Source organism: Nestor notabilis, unplaced genomic scaffold, assembly GCF_000696875.1.
Source record: "Nestor notabilis isolate BGI_N333 unplaced genomic scaffold, ASM69687v1 scaffold32378, whole genome shotgun sequence".
Classification (NCBI taxonomy): Eukaryota; Metazoa; Chordata; class Aves; order Psittaciformes; family Psittacidae; genus Nestor; species Nestor notabilis.
In genome coordinates, this window is record NW_009941131.1 from 12,134 (window position 1) to 22,188 (window position 10,055).

The window sequence follows — 10,055 nt, forward strand, 5'->3', positions numbered from 1 at the left end:
TTAAAGAAAGTAGATTTATTGGCTGGAGTATCTTCATATTGTATCTCTGTCCACCTTTGGCTTGGGTTGCCAGGCTGATTCCTGGTTTACATCCACACTAAAATTAGTGGTATTCTGTTCCAGCAAATACTTTCGGTGTGAACTTGCCCTCCCTTCATAGGTTGAGCAGAATGAGCTCGTGCTGCTGTGAAGTGAAACTCTGTGTGTGAAATGGTTGCATACAGAATTACTTCCTCGGATGTTTGAAGGAGTTAAACATGCACAGATTGAATCTGTCTGTTGAGAAAATCTTTGAGGCTGAGAGGCAGAATCTCAAGCTGGGTTGTATCTTTGTATTAAAAAAATAAACACACACACACCACCACCCCCTTAGATTTTTCCAGTTGAGACAAAAGAAATCTTTGGGTGGAAAGGCAGCATCATATTGCATAATAAAAGCCTTTTTATGCTCTAATAAAAAGAGTTGCTTAGGGCAGCTTTGCTTTAAAAAAGAAAGACATTAAAAAGAAGAGTTAGTGATGATGCTGCTGTGAGGGGGACAAGGAATCCTCAACTTGTATTGTGCAACACTGGGAAAAGAGGCTAGAAGTTGCCCTGGTTATCTGCTATCTTAATGCCTGGTTTAAAGGTTCTTTACTGCATATTTGCTGGCAGCTGTTTTCAATATATCCCTCTCGAGCTAAGTCACCAGTTAAGAATTTGACATTAGATGTTTTTTTCAACCACCATCTTGAAGTACCACACCACACAACACAGCCTTGTTCTCTGCTTAGGTATTGTTCATGTGCCTTGAAATTGCTGTTGACACCTCCAGTATTTAACTTGCAGATCGGAGATAATTCTTTTGGGGTGTGGATGTGTGCCATAAGAAGGCAGAGACAGAAGTATCCACGTCTGCATTCCTTCACTGCATCTGTTCCCTTTAGGTTTTTTGCAACATTCCAGGAAATTAAGTTAAATTATCCATCTCAATGAATATTTTTAATTTCACTAGTTCTGCTTTAACTGCCTGCCCTTAAAGTACCAGCACACTGAGTGCCCAGGTACGTTCCACTTCTTTTGCACCATTTGCCTTTTTCTTTAGGACACCTTGGGTAGTTGTTTAACTGCTTCTTGAATAACGTGCTTAAATACACATTTCTCCTGATCCTCCCATCAATTGTTAAAGTTTCTTCAGTGCTTTGTATTCTGAAAGAGGAAAGTAACATAATCAAAGAATGCTTTGGGAAGTAGAGCTGTGCTCTGCAGTGTATTTCTGGCGTATACTTTGTCAGTGTCCTTTTCTCCTCCTCACTTTCCCTGTCTGTAAAATAAAGCTAATATTCATGTACTGATCATTCTCTCAGACATTTCTGAGGTTGTTGAAGTTTATAAAGCATTTAACCATATCACTGTTCATCAAAGGATTTGTGCTGATGTAGTTTGAAATCTACAGCACCGCTGCAAAAGGAACCATAAGCACAGGGCAACGTCATCTGTGCTGCAGCTTTCATTCTTAGCAAAAAATAAAACAATGGAGTTAAAGAATTAGCGGGTTTTAATCACTGTTTCACTTGGAGGCACAGATGGGACAGAGCATTTCTTGGCAGCATTTAATCTTGGAGCAGAAATTGTCATGATTAAAGCAGCAGCTGGAGTAGATTGCAAGGACAAGGGGGGTTCATTCATCCTAAAGGGACCAAAATTGTTGAGCTTGGGGAGAAAATGAGAAGCTACGAAAGCAAAATCTGAAACATGGGCCAAGGTTTATTATTTCTGGGGTCTCATCTGCTGATTAAAATGATGTTTTCAATGCTTTCCTCAGAATTACTGTGGAAGCGAGGAGAGCGTCAAGTGATCTGGCCTACTGAAGAGGAGACCGAAGCCATCTCTGAGTGGAGATTTTGGACTTGCATGCGGAAGGCTGTGTGTCCCCCCATGTGGCAGAACTGCTCCTCCTTACCAAGGAAGTCAAAGTGAAGGAAATAGGTATGTGCCACTTCAACTAGGATTTCAGAATCCCATTCCAGGCCAGTTAACAGGGCCTGGGTTCCTAGTTGAGGCAGCCTGGAGCAAGATGGGTTCTGACTTTCTCTTCGTTAACGTTTGCAGAAGGGTTCTGTCCAGGCCTTGTGTCACAGGGGTAGATTCCTGCAGCAGGCTGGCCCAAGGGAGGAAACTGGGTGGTTGTGGAGACACAGAACAAAGCAGACCCTTCAGGTGTCCTGACTCCTGCAGTCCATCCCTGGTTTTGCCATGGACTAAACTGTTGGGAGCGAGTTACCTTTTGCTAAGGGACAATGTTAAGCAGAAAAAAGGGGTCAAAATAAAGTGCTGGAATACCAACATGCACTCTGCTGTTAGGGCAGAGCCACAGCTTAGCCAACAAGTAAAGCATGCCCTCTATTCTGAAGTGTTCTAGCTCAAAAGTAGCTCTGCTTTTAGTTACATGTCTCAGAGGTATCATTAATTTTGGATATTTCAATTCATGCAAGGCCACTGGGCGTGAGTTTCCATGACAAATTCCTGACTCCACTGGGAGACCAAGTGAAATGTAATCACTGCTGGTCACTGACTTAATCTGTACTTAAGATGTGCTTGACGTTGGCTCTTTGTATTTCTCTAGTTGGTACACAGTGTTTTTTCCTGCCACTCAGAGGTCTTTTTCTGGTCCTTAGATCAGACAACTCTTTTTCCTCTTGCATTTGCATGCATTCAGCTGATGATACTTAGATGTGTGAACATTTGGTTGCCTTTGTATAGCAGAAAGTTGCAGAGTCCTCTTGCACCAGGACGTTGTGTTTTCTGCAGCAGTGAGACTAGGTGCTGATCTCACTCAGGGTATTTCATAACTCTAAAAACCTGCTGGCTGACGAGCTATTCATTAATTGCTTTAAACAACCTAAGCTAAGAGATATCTTTACTTCCTTTGAACCATATACTATCTCAATGGGCCTCTCTCTCTTCCCCCCCCCTTAAAACTGACAAATTGCTGATTTCACCCTTTAATCCTTGTCTGCCTGCAAATATGGGGAGTGTATTTCACTGTTGGTAGTCCTAAGTGTAAAGCAAACAGGTCTTAGGCATTTTTACCATCATCCTGTGAGTTACAGGTCTTCTTTTCTGCCTGAAAGCAGCCTTGCTGTCTGAGGTATTCAGCATGCATCCCTCCAGCTTGCAGTCCATTGATATTCCTATAAACTTGCAAGTCACCTTTCATCACCTTTCGAAGCTTTGCCCCCTGGCATGCAAGTCCTTCTTAGGTCAAGGGCCTTAATGACCCCCATTGTTATGGGAACCTTTGGTAATCTAACCTGCTTTTTTTCCTCCTGTATTTCAAGCCATTGCTCTTAAATGTCTCTTGCTTGATCCACTCAGGCGCTAATAACCGTGTCTCCTTTCCTTAGGTCAAGGGCAGCTTTTACATTCCACCCAAAAGGCACCACAGTTTGAGATGAGGAATTCAGAAGAGCAAGCAGCTACGACAGTTTTACAACGCCTGCTGCAGGAGCAGCTCAGATACGGAAACCCAAATGACAACCGTAACCTTCTTGCCTTACACCAGCAAGCCACAGGAAATGCCCCCCCTTTCAACAGCACTGGGAGTCCAGCATCTCAGAACGAAGGGCTGAGCTCCCAGGACCACCAGCTTGTGACTCATGCTGCCCGTCAGGAGCCCCAGGGCCAGGAGATACAGGTGGACAACAGCATCATGGAGAAGCAGCTCTCCCCACGACTTCAGAACAGCGAGGATCTCCCGACCTACGAGGAAGCCAAAGTGCAGTCACAGTATTTCAGGGGCCAGCCGCACGCTAGCGTCGGGGCAGCGTTCTACGTAACGGGGGTCACCAACCAAAAGATGAGGACTGAAGGGCGGCCCACGGTTCAGCGGGTGAGCCCAGGGAAGGTCCACCAGGATGAAGGACTGAAGGACCTCAAGCAAGGGCACGTCCGCTCCTTGAGCGAGAGGCTGATGCAGCTGTCCTTGGCCACCAGTGGGGTCAAGGCCCACGCGCCTGTCACGAGCGCGCCGCTCTCCCCCCTCTCCCCGCTTTCTCCTCAGCAGTCCAGTGACCCTTATAAGAATTCTGGCTCCAATGAGTTCTACAAGAACTCGGTGCAGGCCCCTTCCCAGCCCAACATGAAAGGAATGGAGCAGCGGGGTCCTCCTCCGGAGTATCCGTACAAAAATGTGTCCACCCCGTCTATGAACTGCAAACCTCAGGACTCGGGACATTTCTATAGTGATCATCGCATGAGCCAGCAGGGAAGATCTGATGGGCCGATGATGAGGTATCAACATCCCCCTGAGTATGGGTCAGTCAGGTAAGCAAGATCTTAAAACAAGCTCCTTGACAGCCACACGAGAACAACAGGATAAAACTCAGTCCATTGCCCTCACTCCTGAGGCAGGTTTTCTCTCAGCACGGATCTCATCGGTATTATGTGAGATGACGTGTTGTGTTCAGCTCCAGACCGTGTCTGGAAGGACTGTAACATGTTACAGTAGCTACCTAGAGAGGCCTGACTCTTCATAAAAAAACCCAAAACAAACACAAACTAAAAATACCCCAACAAACAAAACGAGTCAGCTTAAGTTTATGGCACGGGGAAGTTTATTGCTGGGGCTCCAGAGCCTTGCAAAAGGTTTGCTACAAAAGCCAAAGTTAGGGTGTGATTCATTGTAGAAACTTGCAGTTACTTACTGCAAGGCTTAAGCTGGTCTTTAATTACATCTGCCCAGACAAAAGAGGTTTTTTTACATTTAGACTGCATCTAAATGCTATGTAGGAAAGGAGAAAGTGACTGAAAGCAACAGTGGTGCAGGTAACAGCAATCACCTGAGCTTCCTTTGGAGTTTCTCAGATGCTATATTCAGTGGACCAGAGTGTAGGGGTGGGAAATGGAGCGTGCTTTGTGCCTCATCCCAGGCTGGCTAGCCTAGCTTTCACTAATTTTCCTTGCATCATTTGAAACCTCAGCCTGTTCTGGTTTCCTTTAGATAAGGAGCTAGATTTGGCTTAAGCCAGCACAGATGTCCATGTGAGTGAAGGTGAAGTTTTATTCAGGTGGGCTAAAAATATGGCTTGGCTTAACCTGTTCCGTTACCATCTCATCTCTGTTCGAGTCCAGGTGGGATTTGGTATAATGATTTTGGCCTAATTTTGAAGCTAAGAGGATAAAACAAAAGAGCAAGAGGAGGATGTTGCTACACTGAGTAAATGGTGAGGTGTCTGCATTGATGTTTGCCCATACTGTGTTGTGCTTGGAGGGGAGCACGAAGAAGTAACCAGTCTGTATTTGGGAACAGAGTCTGAGCTTTGGGGAATTAGAATCTGCTCAGAACCTTCCTAGTCCTATGGAGAGCTATTTTCAGAGTTTGTCCACCATTGTTTGTGATCTGAAATGACTTCAGCAGCATACAAGCCTGATGAAAAGGCCCTTTGATCTGGCTAAATAAATAATAAAGAGGCCAGGAAAAGGGGAAGTAAAGGGTTTAGGGGGGTAATGATTGTAGAAGCTCATTGCAAATGTTTTTGCAAATGCAAAGGTCTCGAATCTCTGTGCACACAGGAAAGGGAAACAGATCCTTGATGGTTATACAGCATCAGAAATACTCATAATATTACATGCAGTGAATCCGAGGCGCAGCCTGCTTGCTGTCTAAGGGAGAGGTATTTGAAAACACGCCAACAGTCAGCTCCTCTAGACAGGGTGATTTTTGTCTGTATTGGATGGATCCTGGCTGCTTTGAAAGAACATGGTGGGGGAAAAGGGGGGGGAGGAGAAAGGTTCAGCTGGCAAGGTTTCCAGTAGGGGAAGCAACTGAAATTTGTCTTCAAAGCATTGGGAATCTAATGAGGTTACTTTTTAACCTAAATAGCTGCACAGAAGAGAGGTTTCCTTTGCAAGCAAATGCTGAAGCAGTAGAACAATCGCAAGACTAATCCATAAATTACAGAGCAGTGTAGCAAAGGAAGGGAGCGAGTCCTCTCTTCCCCTCCTTCTCCCACACACTTTAAGAGAAACTGTCATTGAGACAAGAAACCTTCTGTGTTACTAAAGGTGCAGCTGGGTGGTGGTGTGTGGATTTTAAAGGCACACAACTTCCAGGAGGACACTGCCTCGCTCCGGGCACCGCTGACCAGTGTCTTTGCAGCCTCGCTGGCGTGATAAAGTGTTTTCCGAGCCTCCAGTTTTCCCAGCTCTGTGTTTATGGGGATTAATTTGGGTTGGTAAATGTGTGCATTTTTTGAGCTGTGCGTCAAGGAAACAAAGCCCCTTCTTTCTGCTGGCGAAGCCGCACCCTTTGCTGCGGGTTTTTCCCCTCATTGTTCGGGGGAATTTGAGGGTGACCTAACGATGCGGTTTAAATAAAACTCGTTGAGCAAGATAAACATTGGGGAATTCACAGCATTCTCATGCTTCACCCTCCCCAGTCTGGGAAAGGAATGGGCTGTGTGGTAAGTTTAAACCAGTCTGCAAACGCTTTGCCTCACCTGCTCCTGGGCGGTGTAAGTTTGGGAACATACATGTGTAGGTAATGATGTTGGTTTAATGTAAATACCGGGCATGCCGGAGGCACCCCGGCTGCTGTTTGGATGTAAAGACAGTTCACAAGAGGGCTGGCTGCGAGTGAAGCTCCAAAATCCAGTTCTCTCCCGAACAGCTCAACTGCACACTGGTGATGAAAACAAACCTGCAGGTCTATGAGGAGAAGATGGGTGCCCAGGGCTTGGTGTCTGCTGCAGGGTCTCCTGTGGCAGAACAGCAGGAGCTGATGCAGTTTTGGGTGCAGAGGAAGCTCGCTGTCTCTCCGATTCAAGCGCCATCCTCTGTTGGGAGCCCAAATGACTGAGCTCCTGCTGTGGTGATTAATCCTGTTGACTTCACAGAAACTTTTTGAGAAGGAGGTCTGCAGAATTTGTCCCATAATTAGTAAATCACTTTTGTGCACTGCGTTCCCCTGAGCAGCATCAAAGTGGGGGATAATCAGGTATGACTGGGAAGCAGAACAGAAATACATTGGTTTGATTTCAGCTGCCTTTTGAAGTGAAGTCTGCTCCCTCCTGCTGTCAGCGTGTCCCTGTTCATGCCGGGGGGCTGTGGAAGAGAGAGGAGCTGTAGCTTCTTGAACATGAAACAGGCAGGAGAAGCTGGGAAGGCAGAAAAAACTTCAACAAGCCAGAGACCTTTCCTGATCTCTTCCCATTTCTGCCCTCCCCACTTTGCTGCTCTACCTGCAGACGTGTGTGACTTGATGTTTGCCATCCTGGCAGCCTCAGGACTCCCAGTCTCTGGGATTACTTGCAGAGCTGCCCTTGCTCCTTAGCTCTGTCTTCATGACTCAAAAGCTAACGTGACCCTTGTAGTTGCAGAACCATAAATCCAGGTTTGTACTTGGTGTGTATCTCTGATACACGCCAGGGGCTGTGAGGGAAGCAGAGATTCTTGTGTGATAGTCTTCAAAATGAAGAGGCCCTTAAAGTTGTGTTTTCAAACTTAAAGACCCAGGCAAATTACTGCTCCAAGGGGTTTTTTCCTGCATTTGGGGTTTTCAGCTCTTTGTGACGCTGAGGCAAATGGAAGGAGATTGTGTAATTTTGTTTTCCATGTATTTTGGGAGTCTTTCTGCATTCTTACATGAAGTGGTTAGTTCAGATATAATTTTGATGACTACTGCAGGGTTACTCAAGGACTGATTCTCTCATGGAGGGAAGTTTCTACTACCATTCTGTCAGCAATTCTGTTAGGTGACCCCAGTAGTCATTTGTACCTGAAAATTTTGCAGTCTGGCTCCAGTTCAGTTCATGCATTTACCTTTTGGAATCTCCCAGTCCAAAATGGGTTTACCAGAGAAATAAATTCTGCAATTCTCATGTTAGTCTGAGGCATCTCAGAACCAGGTAGTTTGAACCCACGGAATAAGACAAAATTGAAGCATTGGGGATGCTAAAGAGTTCTGTGAATGTGTATGTACAAATTTGCATGGAAGATCTTAAAGAGGTTGCTGGGATTTTATGTGCTTTTTAAAGGTAGGATGTTGTGTTACCTCATTTTGCTGGGAATATAAACACATTTGGGACATTTTTGGCTGTTGGTAATGCAAGAGAACCAGAGGCTCTCAGCTCTTCTGTTTCAGCTTGAACCCACAAGATTGGTGTCATTTCAAGACCGTGAGAGGCTTTGGATGTGAGAGCCAAGATGCTGGAAATCTTGGAAATGTCTCTTGTTTAGAAATACTCAGCCATGATTTCCTAGAGTTGTTCTTTACAATAGGTTTACAAAACCTCATTACCAGCCATGTCAGTACAAAGAGTGTCCCTTCAGAATTTAGCTGCTGCTGTTGTTTCCCTTTGGCCATCTTTGTGCTCCTTTCATTAGCTTTCAGGTTCTGCAGAAATGGTAAGATTCTGCCCATGTGTCTCTGATGAGGTGCTTTTAGTCAAATAGCTCAAATTGTTAACTCTGGCATCTAAACAGTCCATCTAAATAGGCTTAAAACACTAACACACCAAGATCAAGTCAGTCTGAGTAACTGCTTCAGGTTGTTTTCAGACTGGAAGAGTATTTTGTAGGTTCAGAGTTGGATATGTGGTTTATTGCATCCATGAGGAGGGCTGGCAACGTATCTCTCTTGATCTAACCTCTTTAGGTCATCAGAGATGAAATGTCACAGCCAGGTTCTTCCCTAATTGATTATAACATCAAAACAGGGGTGTCAGGTAAAGAATAAGCTGAAGGAGACGAGTGGTTTCTGGAGATGCAAAGTTTTAACTCTGCACATAACTGGGTGAGCTACGAAAGGAGCTGGAAACCACCTGAGACAAACCAGACAACCTTGAGCGTGTCATGCGATGGTTTTGCCTCATTCTTCATTATGAGAACTGCCAAATAAGGGTAATGAAGTAAATGCAACAATAAGTAGAGCTGGCCTCCCAGGAGGGAAAAAACCAAAGTGCTGCTACTAAACTGCCCATTCCTGAGGAAATTAATTGCACATCTCTCTTCTTCATCACCCCTGAGATCCTCCTGCTGCATAGGATCATTTCTGGGGAAATACAGCTCCTGCAATAACATTGCTGGTAGGAACCGCAGTCACCTGAGTGTGAGGAAGAGAGAAACAGCAACTAGAGCAGTAATTTGGTTCTTACAAAGTGACAAAGACTTGATTTGTTTCCCCATTAAGGAATTTGAGTGTGAGCTTGGAGGTTTCTATGCACCTTCTCTGCTGGAAACCAGGGAAAATGAGACATGAGATGCATGATACTGAAAAGTGAACCCTGTGCTGGGCTGAGAATGCCCGAACTCCTCCATGCGCTGCCAGCCAGATGTGAGCAATGCAGACATTTCCTCTTTGGGCCCATACGAAGAGTTGATGCATTCTTTCTGCAGAGAACAGGAAGGATGATGCTGAGTGTTTGCACATTGGCTGAGAAGCCCGTTGTGTAACCCTTGAGTTCCCAGTTCAACTTCTTGCTTGCTGTTTTCAACTGATGTGCCATTAATGCTCTTGGTGTGGGGGAGAGCTGTGCTGTGGGCTGTCCTGTACATCCGGCACCTCTGCTGCACTCAGCAGAGCAAGCACGTAGGGAACACAAGCAACCATGGGGGTATTCTGCAGCAGCCACGGCCACGTGGAACAACAGCCTGCACTTTTCCAGCTGCAGGGTTGAACTACATCCCAAAGGGTGGGGAATTTCATCAAAACAGGAGTACTTCAGAACACGTTGAACTGCCAGGCTGGGTCTGCACCAGGCCGAGGTCTGTGCTTGAGGAGAGGAAGTGACTTCAACTGTTAGAATAAAGAACATCCAGAGAAGTTAAAGGTTGACTATCTTTGGAGGAGGAAGCAAAACCTGCCTCCTGAGGTCATCCAAGCACAATACATCCACACAAATCTTCTAAGAGAGGTTTCGTACTTGGCTAATGCAGCACAAGTTGAGCTGGGGATCTCCAGTGCCTGGGAAAGGTGAGCTGGTGTAGCTTGGAGTTACTTGTGTGATAGACTCAAGCAGGTTTCAGATTCCTAGATCTGGCTTTGATACCTTGTCGTGGTTTAAGCCCAGCCGGCA

At 45.6% G+C, this 10,055-nt stretch overlaps 1 pseudogene; it reads left to right on the forward strand.

Moving 5' to 3' along the window:
- The first annotated feature begins 1,804 nt into the window (after positions 1-1,804).
- LOC104410525 lies at positions 1,805-4,309 on the forward strand (annotated as a pseudogene).
- Positions 4,310-10,055: the final 5,746 nt, after the last annotated feature.